This window comes from Mustela nigripes, chromosome 3, assembly GCF_022355385.1.
Source record: "Mustela nigripes isolate SB6536 chromosome 3, MUSNIG.SB6536, whole genome shotgun sequence".
NCBI lineage: Eukaryota > Metazoa > Chordata > Mammalia > Carnivora > Mustelidae > Mustela > Mustela nigripes.
In genome coordinates this window covers 123,859,739-123,868,027 of record NC_081559.1, presented here as the reverse complement: position 1 = coordinate 123,868,027, position 8,289 = coordinate 123,859,739, and positions in this window count along the sequence as shown.

Sequence of the window (8,289 nt, the reverse complement as noted above, 5' to 3'; positions counted from 1 at the left end):
GGGGGGTGGGAGGTCGGGGGAACCAGGTGGTGGGTATTAGAGAGGGCACGGATTGCATGGAGCACTGGGTGTGGTGCAAAAACAATGAATACTGTTACACTGAAAAGAAATTTTAAAAATTAAAAAAAAAAAAAGAATGACAGTTATTTGCAATCGAACACTAATTAATTCAAAAGACTGGGAAGAAAGCTTAGTGCGAAATATATATTCTACCAGTGAAAGCATATTTATATTATTTATGTTTTTACTAATCTTTTTCATGTTTCCATTTTAAGTCTCCAACCTTAATTAATTTCTCCTTTTAAATTTCTCTGAGGACACCTAGGTGGCTCAGTTGGTTAAATGACTGCCTTCGACTCCGGTCATGATCCCGAAGTTCACTTCTCCCTCCGACTCTCTCCCCTCTCATACTCTCTCTTTCTCTCAAATAAATAAGTAAAATCCTAAATCAATCAATCACCCAACAAATCAACCAGCTAACCCACCCTGTCCGAGTCCAGTCAGTTATACAACTCAGTACCCAGTGATCATTGCGTACCGTGGTGCAGGTGCGACTCTGCTACTTCTACGTGATAAGGGAAATGTAGCCTCCTGCTCAAGAGAAGTGTCCCTAGAGAGAAGATGTCTACAGACTTTTTCATGGCAGTACCCTATGTACCAGAAGGAGCGATGACTTCATATATGTCTAGCCATAAACCCAAATTCCATAAAGTTGTTTCTTACAGTGTCACTCCGTTCATGATTCACATCCCCAGTCCATGGTAGGGAAAACAAATATAAAAAAGGCAAAAAGGAGGCAATACAAGGTATCCTTAGGGAGAGAAAGGTAAGCTCTCATGTCCTTTGTATCATTCTATTCTCTCACCTTCTGTAAGTCCTACCTTACATGTTTCATCTGTATTTGGGGAAAGGTGTTTCTCTGACAGTAAATGATCCCTTGCTGGCCCTCTGCTCTGAATGCATCCTTTTGGCCGGCTCTGTGAAAGTGGTTCTGGACCATCTACAATATCATTGCTCTGCCAGCTGGAGGGACATGAAGCTTGGTGGGTAAAAGCAATGAGAGAAATGCAGGAGTGTTTGCTTCCTGCTTCTGCCAGGGTCCTGCAGGGCAAAAAGCTTCTCCAGCACCCAGCTCCTACAGCACCCACTGGCCACCAACACCCAACTGCCACCCCCAGCAGTGCCTCCCAGGCAGGGTTGTTGCAGAGGCTGGTGCCTCCAGGCAGACATCCCCACATAGCATTCTCCTAAACCTTGGAAAGAAGATTCCCAGCAAGCTCCAGAGGATGGGTTTCTGGCAAACTCCACCTTCATGACATGACACTGACTGGTCCTCCATCCAGTGAGCCATGAGGTCTAACTTGGAGCCCTTTTCTGAGTTGTCTCAGCCCTCAGGGAGGCTGCTACTTAAAGCGGCTATTCCTATCTTCTTCAGAGCTCACTCTAATTCTCACCAGACCATCTTACTTCAACATCTTGTTACAGTTAACATTCTTTGCCTTAAATCTTCCATGCTCAAATTTCTTTTTTTTTTTTTAAGATTTTACTCATTTATTTGAGAAAGAGATGGTATGAGTGGGGGGAGTGGCAGAGGAGGAGGGAGAAGCAGGCTCCCCATTGAGCAGGGAGCCCCACGTGGGGCTCAATCCCAGGACCCTGGGACCATGACCTCAGCTGAAGGCAGACACTTATTCATGTTCAGATTTCCATGCAGTTTCTCTCTCCTGACAGGAACAAGACTGACATATAGAGTAATTACTAATGGCTAATATGTTAATGTCATATCACACTAACACTCCCCCCTTTAAGCTAACCAAAGATAACCAAAGGATGATGGTTACCTGTTACTTTTATGTTACTGTCATTGTTGTTACTTTTATTTCAATGCCAAGATAAACTTCAGATTTGGGGATATTTTAACTATATGTGTCAAATATGAGTTATGAATAGATTAGATTAAGTAATATAAAGAAAGTTTCAAAAGTTAAAAATGTGTTTTTGAGGTGAGGGGACTCATTGTTTTCCCTATAGGGCCCTGAGATTCGATGTCAGGGTTTGCTTCTTAGGAGCTGGAGGTGTTGTACAATAATCCAGCTGGATGTGAGCCTGCCATGGGTCAGAAACAAGGGTATGGGGGTTATGGATATTCCTTTATTTGCTTCTCTCAAAAAAATCTTGGGGCCTTTGGGTGTCTCAGTCAGATAAGCATCTGCCTTCAGGTCAGGGCCCTGAGATCTAACGCATGTCAGGCTCTCTGCTCAGTGGGGAGCCTGCTTCTCTCTCTGCTGCTCTCTCTCTCTCCCTCTCTCTCTTAGATAAATAAAATCTAAAAAAAAAAAAAAAAACCTTCAAGGAATATATTGTTTGTGCCAATTATATAGATGAAATATCTGAACCTCGAAATTAACTTGCTCAATATTTGAGCAAGTTGGGAACTACAATCCCCAAATGGTAGTTCTAGATTCACAGCCAGATTCTCTCTGACTTCAGAGTAGTTTTTCTTTTCTTAACATGATTTAAGGAATCATGGAAGCTTCTGGGGACAGGCTGGGGACACAGTCATTTACTGCCCAGACACAATAGCAGCTAGTACAATTCCGGCCTCCTGTTTACTGGTCTTATTTGTTAATTTAATCTAATACCCTAGAAATGTATGCAAAATTACATATCTCAGATGATGCTAATATCTTTTTTCTTGGGCAAGTGGTAACTTTTATAATTAGAAATAATTCTCCTTCACATTTTTCCTTTTCAAATATGTATCTCTGTACTAATGCACTTCCTAATGATTCCTCACCAGCTGATACTCAGATAGAGATTTTATATTCTATCCATACTTCTCTGTGGAAACAAACTTCTGTCTTGATGACCAATCAATAAAATACTCCCATTAGGAAAAAAAAATGAGGAGTATAGTCTCCTGGGCTGCGAAAATGTGTCACACATTTTACCGTCTCTCTTATAAGAATATGAGTATTGAAATGTTGCTTGTTTACAAATTGCAAAATCCATAAGAAATCAAAGAAAAATATACATAATTTGAATTTCGAATAAAAATTCTGTCATGGTGAGTTTGAATCTAACTGCGTCCTTGGCAATTGTTAAGTGCTTGCTAACTTGCATAATGGCTCTGTCGCTTAAAACTCAATACAAGACAGAGAATTGCAACAAAATGCCAGTTTAGAATGGAGAAAATCTTTAGGGTATATATTATCTATTAACTTTCCTTCTCCTAACAAAAGTAACAACACAAAACATAGGATGGTTCAAAGAATATAAAAATCTTTACACAGAGGGGAGAGAAGTAGCAAACAAAGACCTCTTTGTCAAGGCCACATCATCAAAACAATCTAAGACATTTAAAAGCACAAATACATTCAAACACATCTCCTCAAGGATTCAGGCAGCTGTGAGGAGGCAGAAGCCTGCTGACTTAATCTGCACCCCTACCCACCCCCCTGAGCCTGTGCAATATAGAAACTTCTTTGTTATTTTGGACTTGGAAATCATGTTGTCCATACGAGGGATGGACATAGTTTCTGACACTTAAGCTTCAAATTCCTTGCTAATGACTTGGCCAAACTCAACTGGTCACTAAAATTGAACATAACTCTCACTTTATGCATACTGCTAACCCTCAGCCCTAAACAATTCTTCTAATGAAATAATGCCAAGATTGGGGCAAAAATAGCCCCTTTTTAAAAAAGTGATTTATACCTTCTGTTCACCTGCTTTTTAATGACTCTGAGCCATCCAATTTGAATTGCAAACCATAGAATACTTTCCCTTGCTTTATTTTTAAAACAGAACATACCTTATGCTCTTGCATAATAATTATAGCAATAATTAGTCATTTAAAAATCAACCAAGTATTCTAGGCATTTAAGGAGAATTTTGTTCAATAACAATTTACATATATGAGACCAAATTACAATAGCTATTAAGTATAAAGTAATTTATTTAGTTCAAGCCTCTATAATGACGTAGACATTAAAAAATGCTTTCAAGACTAATTATCCAAAATCAATTCAGAAAATATGTTTGATCACTCACAATGCCTTATGATTTTTGATTAAAAGTAGCTTGTCCCTCGGAAAAAGTCAGTCTCTTCAATAAATGGTGCTGGGAAAATTGGTCAGATACATGCAAAAGAATGAAACTGGACTACTTTATTTCACCAGACACAAAATGGATTAAAGACCCAGATGTGAGATCTGAAACCATAAAAATGGTTTCCTTCTTGAAGAGAGCACAAGCAGTAATTTCTCTGACGTTGGCTGTAGAAACATCTTCCTGGATTTATGTTCTGAGACAGGGGAAACCAAAGGAAAAATAAACCATTGGGGTGCACCTGGGTGTCTCAGTTGGTTAAGTGAATGCCTTTGGCTCAAGTCATTATCCTGGAGTCCCAGTACCAAGTCCCAAGTTGGGCTCCCTGCTCAGCAGGGAGTCTGCTTCTCCCTCTGACCCTCTCCCCTCTTATGCTGTCTTTCACTCACTCACTCACTGTCTCTCAAATAAATTCTTTAAAAAAATAAACTATTGGGGGCACCTGGGTGGCTCAGTGGGTTAAAGTCTCTGCCTTCGGCTCAGGTCATGATCCCAGGGTCCTGGGATCAAGCCCCACTTCGGGCTCTCTGCTCAGCAGGGAGCCTCCTTCCTCCTCTCTCTGCCTGCCTCTCTGCCTACTTGTGATCTCTGTCTGTCAAATAAATAAATAAAATCTTTAAAAATTAATAAAAAATAAACCATTGGGACTTCATCAAAATAAAAAGTTCTTCACTGCCAAGGAAACAATTAACAAACTTAAAGGCAATCTATGGAATGGGAGAAGATACTTGCAAATAACATATCTGATAAAAAGTTAGTATCCAACATAATATAAAGAACTTTTAAAACTCAACACCCAAAAAACAAATAATCCAATTAAAAAATGGGCAGAAGACATGAACAGACATTTCTCCAAAGAGTGCCAAGAGACACATGAAAAGATGCTTAACATCACTCGTCATCAGGAAAATAAAAATCAAAAACTACAATGAGATACCACTTCACATCTATCAGAATGACTAAAATCAAAAAACAAATGACTAAAATCAAAAAACAATAAATGTTGGCATAGACGTGAAAAATAAGAACCCTCAGTGGGAATTCAAACTGGTGCAACCACTTTGGAAAACAGTATGGACCTTTCTCAAAAAAATTAAAAATAGAACTATCCTATAGTCTAGGAATCACATTACTGGGTATTTACCCCAAAATTACAAAAACACTAATTCAAAGGGATGCATGCACCCCTATCTATGTTTATTACAACATTATTTACAATTGCTAAACTATGGAAGTAACCCAAGTGTCTGTCAATTGCTGAATGGATAAAGCAGATGGAATATGACTCAGTCATAAAAAAGAATGCAATCTAGCCACTTACAGCAGTATAGATGGAACTAGAAAGTATAATGGTAATCAAAATAAGTCAGTCAGAGAAAGACAAATACCATCTGATCTTACTCCTACGTGGAATTTAAGAAACAAATATGCAAAGGAAAAAGAGGAAACCAAGACACCAACTCTTAGCTATAGAGAACAAACTATTGGTTACCAGGGAGGAGATGAGAGGGTGAAATAGGGGATGGAGATTAAAGAGTACAATTAACATGATAAAAAAAAATAAAATAAAATAAATTTAAAAACAGCTTGTCTCTACAAAATAGATTCCGTATTCTTGGTGACCCATATGAAAGAAAAAGTATCTATTTTTATAGGGAGTATTAAGATGACACCAAGTTCAGAAGATAATTGAATGCCATATAAAGGCAAGTTCCTATGACTTCGTGCTTTGGTTTTGTTCTGAGCTCCTCAAACTTTATTCTGAGGGCCTAGGGGTAGAACCTCAAATAACTTCAAAACTGTTAAGTCTGCATGTTGTGTATTAAACATTTATAAGACTTTTCCATTCCCCCCTTCATAAATCTGCTTTGGTAACAGAGAAAAATTCTCTAAATCTTCAATTAAAATTAAAATTAAATTTAAATTAATCCTCAATTAAATTTCTCCCCCAATGATGTTCCACATTTGTGCTATAGACTCTCATATCTGCTGGGAAAACATGGCACACTCCAGTTGGCAGAATACAGGCAATCATATCAGGAGGTCACTTGTTATCTTTGAAAGAATTCTTTTATTGCTCTGACATGTTTTCTTTTTCAATAAAAGATGAAGTACCAGCAACCCCCATGGGACGCTGTTCAAAAGAGCAGCAAGCAACAGGAAGAGAAGCCTAAGGAAAGACTAATGCATGTGTCTATCAAGAACATTTGGGTGTAGGAGCTCAGTGGTGTCCGACTCTCCTGCCTGGGTCTCACCTTCAGAGATCCCACCTGGCTGTGACCAGTGTGCTTGGCCAGTGCTTACCTGACAGTGAGTGGAACTTAATCTTACAACATTCCCTCAGTACGTGAGACAGCCCAACAAGATGCCAGGGTTTCGTTATAAGTGGGTCTGGCTCTGCCCATACTTTGTACATACTAAACCAGAACCAAGTTCCTAGAGCAGTGGCTGTGTTACAATTCTTCCATTCCCAGCTTTCTTTCTGGTCAGTAATTCCAAAGTGTTAGAGAATTTATGTTTTATTATTACTTATGTATAACAAGACCAACATAGCAGGGTATGACTGGCATTGAGAAGAGAGTGTGTCATACTCACAGATCCCATGAGGAGTCTCCTGGAGGCCTCACAGAAGCACCAGGATCAGTAAGAGGCAGAGGGAGTGAGGGCAAAATGGAGACAAGAGCCTTTATTGTGGTTTCCATGGGGAGAAGAAGGAGGGGCAGAGTAGACAAGCTATGGTTGGCTATTTTGTTTTTTATTTTTAAAGCTTTTTTTTAAAAGATTTTACTTATTTGTGAGAGAAAGAGAGAGCGCAAGAAGGGGGAGCAGTAAGAAGAGGGAGAAGGAGGCTCCCCACTGAGCAGAGAGCCTGATATGGGGCTTGATCCCAGGACTCTGGGATCATGATCCGAGCTGAAGGCACCCGCTTAACCAACTGAGCCACCCAGGTATCCTTGTGGTTAGCTATTTTAAATAATTTCAGTGGTCTCTGGGGCATGAAGTGCCCATAGAGGTCTGGTCCCTTGCCCTAGGGTGATCAGGGCAGAGGGAGAGTGGCTCCAGTATGAAAGCAGTAGAGCAGGTGGTGGGGTGTGGGACCTGATGTGGTGGTTTGCATAGAAAAGGAGAAAATGCAAAGGAGTTTTTGGTTCTCTCTACCAATAAGCAGACCTTAGGAGGGGCAGCCTTACCAGTCAACAACACCCCAAGAATAGAGAAAACAAAAGGCATGTCCAATGCATAAACCCTGCTTTCAAAGCTATGGATATCTATATATCCAAGTTCACACTGTGCCCTTCCTTCCTATCCCCCCTTCACCCAAATTCTCCAAGTAATTACTTAGGACCCCTTGCAAATATACAGCCTCCGAGAAACTGGAGGCCAACCCGGATGAAAGGGGTATTCAGAGAAGTTAGCCACTTTCTTCTTTCTGAAGCCAGAGGCATCTGCCCTACTGTGTTTCACCCTAACCACTGCAGACCTAGCTCTTCAGAGGTGATGTGTATGTTTCACACTGACCTAGATGAGGGATACACACACAGGGAAGTCAGAGAAAGGGAAGCACAATGATCGATCCACCCTTCAAAATGGGATCTTCTCACAGCAACAGGGAGTTGGGGTGATGGCTCATAATGGGTCCTCTTCCTGCCTAGAGTTCAGAACGCACTGAAAAAGACTCAGAACCAATCAGATGGAGGGGAAAATATCAGGTTTGTTGTGAAAGACGTTTAACTGGAGAAATGCAGCTCATACCTGGGGACAATAGAGCATCTATATCCTCTCCTGGAATCAACACACAAAAGCATGTGCATAGACTCACCCACATGTGGATGCATGAGCACACACACGCATACCCCAAGAGAGAACTGGACCTCAGCATGCCTTTCCCTAGAGAAGAGGAGCATGTGCAACCTGAACACAAGCTGTCCTGGAAAAGTCACCACTCTGCCGATGGGAGCAACCCAGTTTCAGCTCCTTCTTCCAGGCTCACAATTGACAACTCACTCCCTACTGCTGGGGATAATGAGTGCAGGGCAAGGAAAGGAGACAGCTACTGTCTTCCAAAATTCCAGATAGAGGGATTTCCTATTTATTATTGTGGGCCAAGGTAGAATGATGAGGAGGGAAAAGAATGATATTGCCTGCAAATATATTCATTCCATTGTGGTCAGCATAACC